General features: G+C 35.1%; 1 long non-coding RNA gene across 1 annotated transcript; it reads left to right on the forward strand.

The window, feature by feature from the left end:
• Positions 1–1131: 1131 nt before the first annotated feature.
• LOC122305629 lies at positions 1132–4698 on the forward strand. The gene is made up of 3 exons (XR_006241181.1): positions 1132–1658; positions 2546–2752; positions 3609–4698. It is a non-coding gene; the product is annotated as an uncharacterized LOC122305629 (long non-coding RNA).
• Positions 4699–9489: the final 4791 nt, after the last annotated feature.

Below are 9489 nucleotides of genomic sequence, written 5' to 3' on the forward strand. Positions count from 1 at the left end.
ATGAAGAAAGGTAGCGGCTGGAAATTACTGGGCAATGCGTGGGTCGACGGTGGCAAGCATTGTGAGAACACGACGGTTCGAGTGAAGTGCAGTGCTCGGTGGTACCTTCATGCAAACCTCAGTTTTTCCTTTCCCAATCTAGGATTTCTGTCGACCCACCAGTCCTGCCAATCTTCACACTGCTACCAAGGTCTCCAGTCTACGCCAGAAGGCCGCCATCACCACCTGATCGTTACATCGAAGGAGTATTGCACAGAGGTTCACGTTGGAAAGTCGTGAGGCCGTAGTTGGTTCCACCACCATGCAGCCTCCCAACAAAGGTAAAAGAAGCCCACTCGTCTCACGACATTGCACCCTCATGGCCTCCCCACAGCCCTCTGTCATGTCCTCTGCGTCATTACCCCAGTGCACCCAAGCACGGCCAACAGTCAAACTGCACCACTGTGAGGCAAATCCACTGCAAACGCCGTCGATTTTTCAGTGGAGATCTCGACGGCGTAAGAAAATCTCTCCACGTGCCCCTCGATTTTTCAGCCACGTTACACAACGAAAGCCGTTGTAGCACACGTAGCACCTGACACCAGCGGCTATTCAGCAACTCAAACGAGATCCGCCTGCACGTCGGAAACTACTAGCTCATTGCCCAGCCCTACGTGAAACACGATCAACCACCTGTCTAAACTACACTACTATCAGCCAGTTCCTCCTGAGTCCCATTGTAAGCCAAGTCGCAGCCTCTGTTTCAAGAACTAATTCTGGATTCTTATGGCCTTGGGCTTAAAGCCTTCCAAAAATATATTTGGCCCACCCTTTGGATTTTGCATGAGATTAATATATGGGCTTTTTCTTTTAAGTTTTGAGTCTCGATTCAACTAAAAATAAATACACTTGTACAATAAATTTTTTGGGCAAAAATCCACACGGTCCATTAAAAGACTTTAACCTAATTATCAGGTCCAAATAAATTTACTTTATCAAAATAAATTTTGGGCCTATAGTCTAACTCCAAAAATTAGTCCTTAAAACTTAAGTGCGTTTTTCATTCGTATTAACCCTAAAAAAAAAAAGTAATAAAATAAAAAATTATAGAACGAAGCTTGGCCTAGACTTGTGCTGGGTCCGGGGGTTACGTATAGAGAGCAGACGTTGGATTCCTCAATTCGTTTCTATTCAGCCGTTGTATATTCTTCCAAATTTGAAAATCCCATTTGAGAGAGAAATACCGACTCGGAAGAGATGAATCAATAAAATCAGAGAGAGAGCTACGAAAGATTTTGCACAAGGAGAGATCAGCGGGAACAACGGCTATGGAAACGATTTTGCACAAGGAGAGCGTGAATGCCAGAGCGTGAGTGTCAGCGGGAAGAACGGCTATGGAAACGATTTTGCACAACGATTTTGCCATACATGATCGAAAATGTTCAGAGCCTGAAAGATTTTGCACAAGGAGAGATGTTGCACAACGGGAACAACGGCTATGGAAACAAGGTGTTGACATCGGCATTGCCGGAGGCTACGTCTACGGTGCATAACATCGTCTTCATCCCCGACGAATGCGCAATCTAAGGGGCTGAAGACGTACTTCAAGAACCAAGAGGAACGATACAAGCTCCGTTACGAGAAGACTCACTCCCTTGTTCTCCTCCCTTATTCCCACGGTAAATCCGTTTCACAGGTTGAGCTTTCTTTTTATTTTTCTTTCCGATGTTTCTGTTTTGGTCTTTCTTGTTCCTCTGCAACACTCCAGAGGCGTTTCTGACTCCCTTTTGAGTTCTAAATCTTTATTTGTAGCATCCGTGTTTTGAATTTCTTGATCGAAAAGCAACTTGATCGAACGTCCAGGATCTGCTATTGAAGAGACCATACAAAAGCTGTATAATTAACTGGAAGACTTCCCTCATTTCAAATAGTTTTGCCATGTCATGCATGTGCTTAGCAGTATGCATTTTTTTATAAGCTGTTTGTAAATTTCAAAGGTTTCGCACATCCAAATTTCAATTGCTTGTTTTGCATTCACTTTTTACCTAGGAGTTTCCTGGTTGTCATAAGATACTTTTGTGGTCCCAATCATCAATAGGCATGCAATTCTTAAAAACTACAATAGGTTAATACTGCATTTTCCACTTACGGTATTTTTGTAGGTTCTTGGTATTTTCCACTTATGGTAAAACCTCTTGTATTTTGTGATGGATCAAGTAGTTTTCACATGCTAGACCTCACTTGCCACATGTGAGTGTAGGCCAAAGTTGAATCTTTGGGCCAAAATGTTGCAGTTTGTATAAGTCCAAGCTAAGTCAAGTTTGTCGTAATTATAAATATCATTTACTTGCATAATATGAGTATTGTAGATGCACTTACAACGAATAAAATAAGCACTTTAGGTGTTGAGAACCTTCCTAACTAGTTCAAACTTAGGAGTTCCTTTCTTCATTCCACTCTTGTTATCAACCAATTACTGTTCAGATACCCATATCCTTTCTATAATATAATGTGTGCTTCATATTGGAACAAAGTTGTATTGACTTAGTTTTTTCTGCTTTCTCAGTTCTTCTGAAAATGCAAAGTATAAGAGATTCTATCTTGAAGCATGTGAGGGTGGGGTTATCAGTCAAAAGTTGGATATTAGCTGACAATTGGAACATGCTCAAGCAATTTAGTCGCAAGATGTGCTCATCAACAACAACCAGCCCTGATCAAATAATGGACCGAGTGCTTGACCGTTTAAGAAATTTGATAAAACGATGCTTCTAAGGTAATTGATAGTTGTCTTCCAAAGTTATTATAGACTGTGTTATGTGTCCTTCTTAAACTTTTGCAGAAACAACAAATCACAAACTATATTGTATATGCTATTATCTTTCTTGTATGTTGACCAATCCTGCTTGTTGGATAATATTCTATATTGAGATACACGCTTCACGAAATTTAGCCCATGATCAAAGAAAATTAATGTTTTCTCACTTGAAACACTTCAAAAAGACTTAAGGCTGGACAGCTTGGACAGGGTAGAGCTTGTTATGGCTTTTGAGTAGGAATTTTTCGTTGATATCCCTGATGAGAAAGCAGATAGGCATACTTGCTGTGCTGATGTTGCAAAGGACATAGTTTCTGGAGCTGAGTAAATGGTTGTGGAAAATTCCTGATTTTATTTTCAATTTTATTGTCCCTTCAAGGATTGTCTTCTATGGTTTCTTGACATTGATTAGTTGGGTGCAAGTCTCTGTGGGGGTCAATCTCTTTGTTCTTGTGTAATTCTCTTATTGAAAGTGCAATTCAATAACTCCAATTTCTTTTGAGGGAGAAATCTCATTTAGGTATTCATAACTATATGAGCACACCATTACTTACATACATACTGTGCATGTCGTCATTCTACTTTTAACGAATGCATCTCTCACAACTTACGGATAGAGAGGTTTGGAAACCATAGTTAAATGATGTGACCAAAGCGTCATCCGAATGAGCCATGGTGTTCTATATTTACTTATTTGCTTACCAACTTGGGATGTTCGACTCTTGAAGGGAAGGTCCATGCAAGCTCTCTCTCTCTCTCTCTCTCTCTCTCTCTCAAAGTCATCTACTCGTCTAACAATATTCTTGCCTTGCAGAAAACCGACTCATGCACAAGCAGCAAGATAAAAGAGTGTGGTATACTCTCTTTGAACGATTTTGGTTTCGCTTAATTATTGATTTGCAGTCTCACCGATTCTATATAGTCCTTTTTAATTTGCGCCATAGCGGTTAATTGGGTGTGCGAAGAAAAAGGCCATGCTCCAATGACATCAGTGGTATTTTTTAACTCCGTTGATTTTGTTTTATAGTAACTTTATGCTTGTTGATTTTCTATGTTATTCTTTTTCTTTGTTTAGTATAAATTAAACTCATGCAGCTTGTGGATGCAAAAATAATTCCTAAGTCTTCAACATAACATCAACGAGGCTGATGTTTGAATTAGGAGTAGTGGAGTGGGGCGAGCTAGACAATCTCTTTCTTTACTGTTTATGCAGCCAGACATTAATGTACATAAGATGAGGTAAAATCTTATAAAAATGTTGAAAAGTTCATCTTTAATTTGAAATTATGCTAGAAACCCTCTGTTGTATAATATAGTTAATTGTATATGACTATTTAGCAACAAAAAAAAAAAAAAAAAAATGGGAAACGAGTTTCTGTCTGGTATACGAGTTTGCTCATGAGCAAACTCTATTTAGTAGAATTTACTCTATGCTGATTCCAACCAAGTTTAAAGAGATTGGTGCAACTTAGGGCGTGCTATACTTTGAGTTCATATTATATGTTCTAGTTTCTTGATTTCCTTTGCCCTTTTTAAAAAAAGAAATTTGTTTTTCCTTATTCTGTGTTAAAAATGGTTGTTCAGTGATTTTCTTTGTTGAAAGGGTGGCCCCGTTGAAGATCTTATGTTGGTGTAATAGAGGTATGGATTTATTTATCCCATTATGCTTTAATAGTATTCTAATATAAAAAATAATGTGTCCTTTATTTTTAGTCTAATTTATGACAGCTCAAAATTGTAATATACACCAATCAAAATATGATACTAGAAATAGAAGAAAAACTATATACACAAAACCAATGCCACAAATCCATAGCCATTAACAATATTTAACACAACCAAATCTGTCACCATGGATCCATGATATCACCAACCATTAATATATTTTTAACGTTAATCTTTTGTCCACTTTTTCTTTTCACATTCTCTTCACGGCTCGCTTCTTCACATCTCACTTTTTGCTCTTTTCACTCTCTTCCTCGTCTTCTTCTTTTCCTTCCTCTTTTTCCCATCTTCCTGAGCTTCATCGTCTTCTTCCTCTTCCTTTTCCCCTTCTTCTTCCACTTCCTCTATTACTTTGTCTTCATATTTTTTCTTCCAATTCTTCTTCCTCTTCCTCCTTCTCATTTTCTTCCTGTTGGTCTTCATTTTCTTGTACTTGCTCTTTCATTTTCATCTTTCTCTTCCTCTTCTACTTCTACTTTCCTTTCTATGTTAAAAGGGTGGAACAACCCCAATGAAGATCTTCTGTTGGTGAAATAAAGATATGAATTTCTTTATTCCATTATACTTTAATAATATTATTCTATTGTTGGTAATAAAACAATGTCTTCTTTATTTTTTATTCACATCTTAGAATTTTTCAAATTTGATACAGATGTACACCAATCAAAATATGATAAAAAAAAAAAAAACATACACAAAACCTACGCCACAAATCCATATAAATAATAACAATATTCAAAACAACAAAGCCCGTCACCACTACTACCACGAACAATACGCAAAACAAAAGTACATTACTAAGGCCACACCACCGCCACAACAGATATTTATTCATAGCTTCGAAAATCGATACCAACATCATAAATAATATTTAAAGCTACAAATCTATTTAAAACTTCATTATTGAAGTACAATGAATCTAACACCACTTGCCTTAACATAAAGTACAAATCTTCTAAAATTTATTATCTCGATATGTATTTAAGGTGACTTCAACAACATTTGCCCAATATTTCGAATTCACATAAAGATGACTTCACTCCACTTAGATGATACAATTGATGACAACTGCAAATTAGCATGATCTATAGTAGAGTTGTCTTTTTTTTTTTTTTAATTCACATGCGATATTAGTGTACAATAAATTAGAGGTTGTAAGGTAATACTTGTAGAGCGGGTTGTGGATTTAGTGGGTTTTCCACCATCGGAAAAGAACACAAAGTAGAGATTGCCGAAAGAAAAACTTTCTCATTGAAGATCTTTCGGTAGAATCTAGGTATCTGATTCTTTATCACGCAATGTTACAATAATATTTCACTTTAAAATTTCTTTTCTATATTTTTATATTGGTGTCATATAAACTATGCTAGTTATTTTCTTATTTTTTACTTTTATACTAAACTTTTATGATGGATCTTATTAGCGCCTAAGTATTTATTTTGGATTAAGCTATTTGCATTATCACTCATGCAGAATATAATATGGCTAGGGTGAGTTTATATAAACTTTTATATAATTATAGTACATATTTTTAAATAGATATGTCTTAAGAGATCAAAATGGTTATAACCTTTTTTTGGCCTGCAAGGGTTGGCAATTTCACATTATATTTAAAGGTAACAATTTGGAGCCTTAAATACTTTTGATTTACATGTCCACCCTCCCTAATCTTTCAGTATTTATCGTTTATCTTTTATCCACTTTCTTTTTCTCACATTCTCTCTACGGCTCGCTTAATCAAATCCCTCTCCTTCCTTTTTTCCTCATCTTCCTTGCTTATTCATCTTCTTCTTCTTCTCCTTCCTCTTCCTATTTCTCCTCCTCCTCTTCCTATTTCTCGCTTCTTCACATCCTCCTTCTCTTTGGCCTTTTCACTATCTTCATCATCTTTTCATTCTCCTTCCTCTTTTCCTCATCTTCTTGTACTCGTCGTCCTCTTCTTGGTCCTAATCCCCTTCTTCTTCTTCTTCTTCTTCTTCTTCTTCCTTTCCTCCTCCTTTTGCTCTTTTGCTCTTCTGCTAGTTCTACTTCTCATTTCTTTGTTAAAGGATGGAACAACTCCCATGAAGATCTTTTTGTTGGTGAAATAGAGGTATGAATTTCTTTATTCCATTATGCTTTAATAATATTCAATTGTTGATATATATAAAAACAATGTATTCTTTATTTTTATTCACATCAATGTTTCAAATTTGAAATGTACACCAATCAAAATATGATTAAAAAAATATATATATATACACAACCAACTCCACAAATCTATAACTATTAACAATTTTCAAAACAACAAAACCTGTCAACATGGTTCCATGATATCACTACCACCACAAACAGTACTAAAAATCAGAGCACATTACTAAGGCCACACCACCGCCACAACATATATTAATTTATAGCACTATTTTTAGTCATATTTTTATAAGTACTCAAAAACATATAAAATTCTATTGTTGTATAAAACAATATGTTCTTTATTTTTAGTCAAATCTTATGATGTCTCAAATTTGAAATACACACCAATCAAAATGTGATACATAAAATCAAAAAAAAAAAAAAAAACAAACACAAAACCAACTCTAAAAATCCATAAGCATTAATTCAAAACAACAAAGCTCACCACCATAGTCTGTCCATGGATCCATGATATTGCCACCACCACAAATAATACTCAAAATCAAAGCTCATAACTATGGCCACACCACCGTCACAACAAATTATATTCATAACTTCAAAATCAACACCAACATCACAAATAATATTTAAAACTATAAATATACTTAAAACTCCATTATTGAAGCACAACCAATCCAACACTACTTGCCCATCATAAGGTGACTTCAACACCACCTGCCCAACATATCAAATTCACATAATGATGACTCCTTTTCACTTGGATTATACAACTACAGACATCTGAGCATTAGCATGATCTAATAGAGTTTATTTTTTAAACCATATACAATATAAGTGTATAATGAATTAGAGTTTATAATGTAATACTTATGGAGTGGGCTATGGATTTAGTGGGTTCTCCACCGCCGGAAAAGAATAATGGTTATGGATTGCAGAAAGAAAAAATCTCTTGTTGAAGATCTTTCATGCGATCAAGGTATGTGATTCTTTATTTATGCTATGTTACAATAATATTTACTTGATAATTTTTTTTTCAATATTTTTATATTGGTGTCATCTAAACTATGTTAGTTGTTTTCTTAATCTTTCCTTTTTACTCAATACTTATGATGGATCTGACTGGTGCCTAGGTATTTATTTTAGATTAAGCAATTTGCATTATCACTCTTACAGAATATAATATGACTAAGATGAGTTTATCTATAAACTTTTATATAAATATGGCACATAATGTTAAATAGTTGTCTTGGGAGGTCAAAATGGCTATAGCCTTTTATTGACTTGCAGGAGTCGGAAATTTCACATTGTATTTAAAGGTAATAGTTTGGAGCCTTTAATACTTTTGATTTACATGCCCACTCTCCTTGCTTTTTACATATAAAATATTTATCGTTAATCTTTTATCCACTTTCTTTTTCTTACATTCTCTCCACGGCTCGCTTCTTCACGTCCTTATTCTCTTTGCCCTTTTCACTATCTTTCTCATCTTCTCCTTCTCCTTCCTCTTTTCCTCATCTTCCTCTACTTCTTGGCCTCTTCCTCTTCCCTTTCTTCTTTGTCCTTTTCTTCCAATTCTTCTTCTTCTTCTTCTCCCTCTTCATCTTCATCTTCTTGTACCTGCTCTTCCTTTCCATCTTTAGTTTTCTCTTATAGTTCTACTTCTCATTTCTTTGTTAAAAGGGTGGAAAAGCCATGACGATCTTCTGTTGGTGAATTAGAGGCATGGGCCTCTTTATTCCATTATGTTTTAATAATATTCTATTGTTGGTATAAAACAATGTGTTCTTTATTTTTAGTCATATCTTATGATGTTTCAAATTTAAAATGTATACCAATCAAAATTTAATACAAAAAATCGAAAAAACCCATAAACGAAACCAACACCACAAATCCATAGCCATTACCAATATTCAAAACAACAAAACTTGCCATGGGTCCATGACATCAACCCCACCACAAACAAACTCAAAATCAAACCACATTACTATGGCCACACCATCATCACAATATATAATATTCATAGCTTCGGAATCAGCACTAACGCCACAAATAATATTTAAAACTATAAATTTACTTAAAACTCCATTACTGAAGTACAATCAATCCAACACTACTTGCCTAGCATAAACTACAAATCTATTAAAACTTATTCTCTCGATATGTATTTAAGGTGACTTTAACACCACTTGTCCAACATATCGAATTCACATATTGATGACTCATTTCCACTTGGATGATAATACTACAGACAAATGAAGATTAGCACAATTTGGTAGAGTTTATTTTTTAATCCACATACAATATGAGTGTACAAAGAATTAGTAGTTGTAATGTAATACTTGTGGAGCGGGCTATTGATTTAGTGGGTTCTCCACCGTTGAAAAAGAATACTTAGAGTGGAGATTGCCGAAAGAAACCTCTCTTGTTGAACATCTTTCGGTGCAATCAAGGTATGTGATTCTTTATTATACTATTTTACAATGTCACTTAATAGTTTGTTTTCTGTAGTTATATTCGTGTCAAAGACTATGCTAGTTGTTTTCTTATTCTTTCTTTTTTTACTGAACTTTTATGATGGATCTCACTAGTGCCTAGGTATTTATTTTGGACTAACCAATTTCTATCATCACTCATGTAGAATATAATATTATGACTGATGTGAGTTTATCTATAATTTTTTTAAATTATTTATCATTAATTCTTTTCTCCACTTTCTTTTTCTCACATTGTCTCCATGGTTTGCTTCTTCACGTCCTCATTCTTCCCTTCACCCTTTTCACTCTCTTATGTGTCTTCCTCATTTTCTTCTCCTTCCTCTTTTCCTTATCTTTCTCTGC

This window comes from Carya illinoinensis, chromosome 3 (genome assembly GCF_018687715.1).
Source record: "Carya illinoinensis cultivar Pawnee chromosome 3, C.illinoinensisPawnee_v1, whole genome shotgun sequence".
In the NCBI taxonomy this organism is placed as follows: domain Eukaryota; kingdom Viridiplantae; phylum Streptophyta; class Magnoliopsida; order Fagales; family Juglandaceae; genus Carya; species Carya illinoinensis.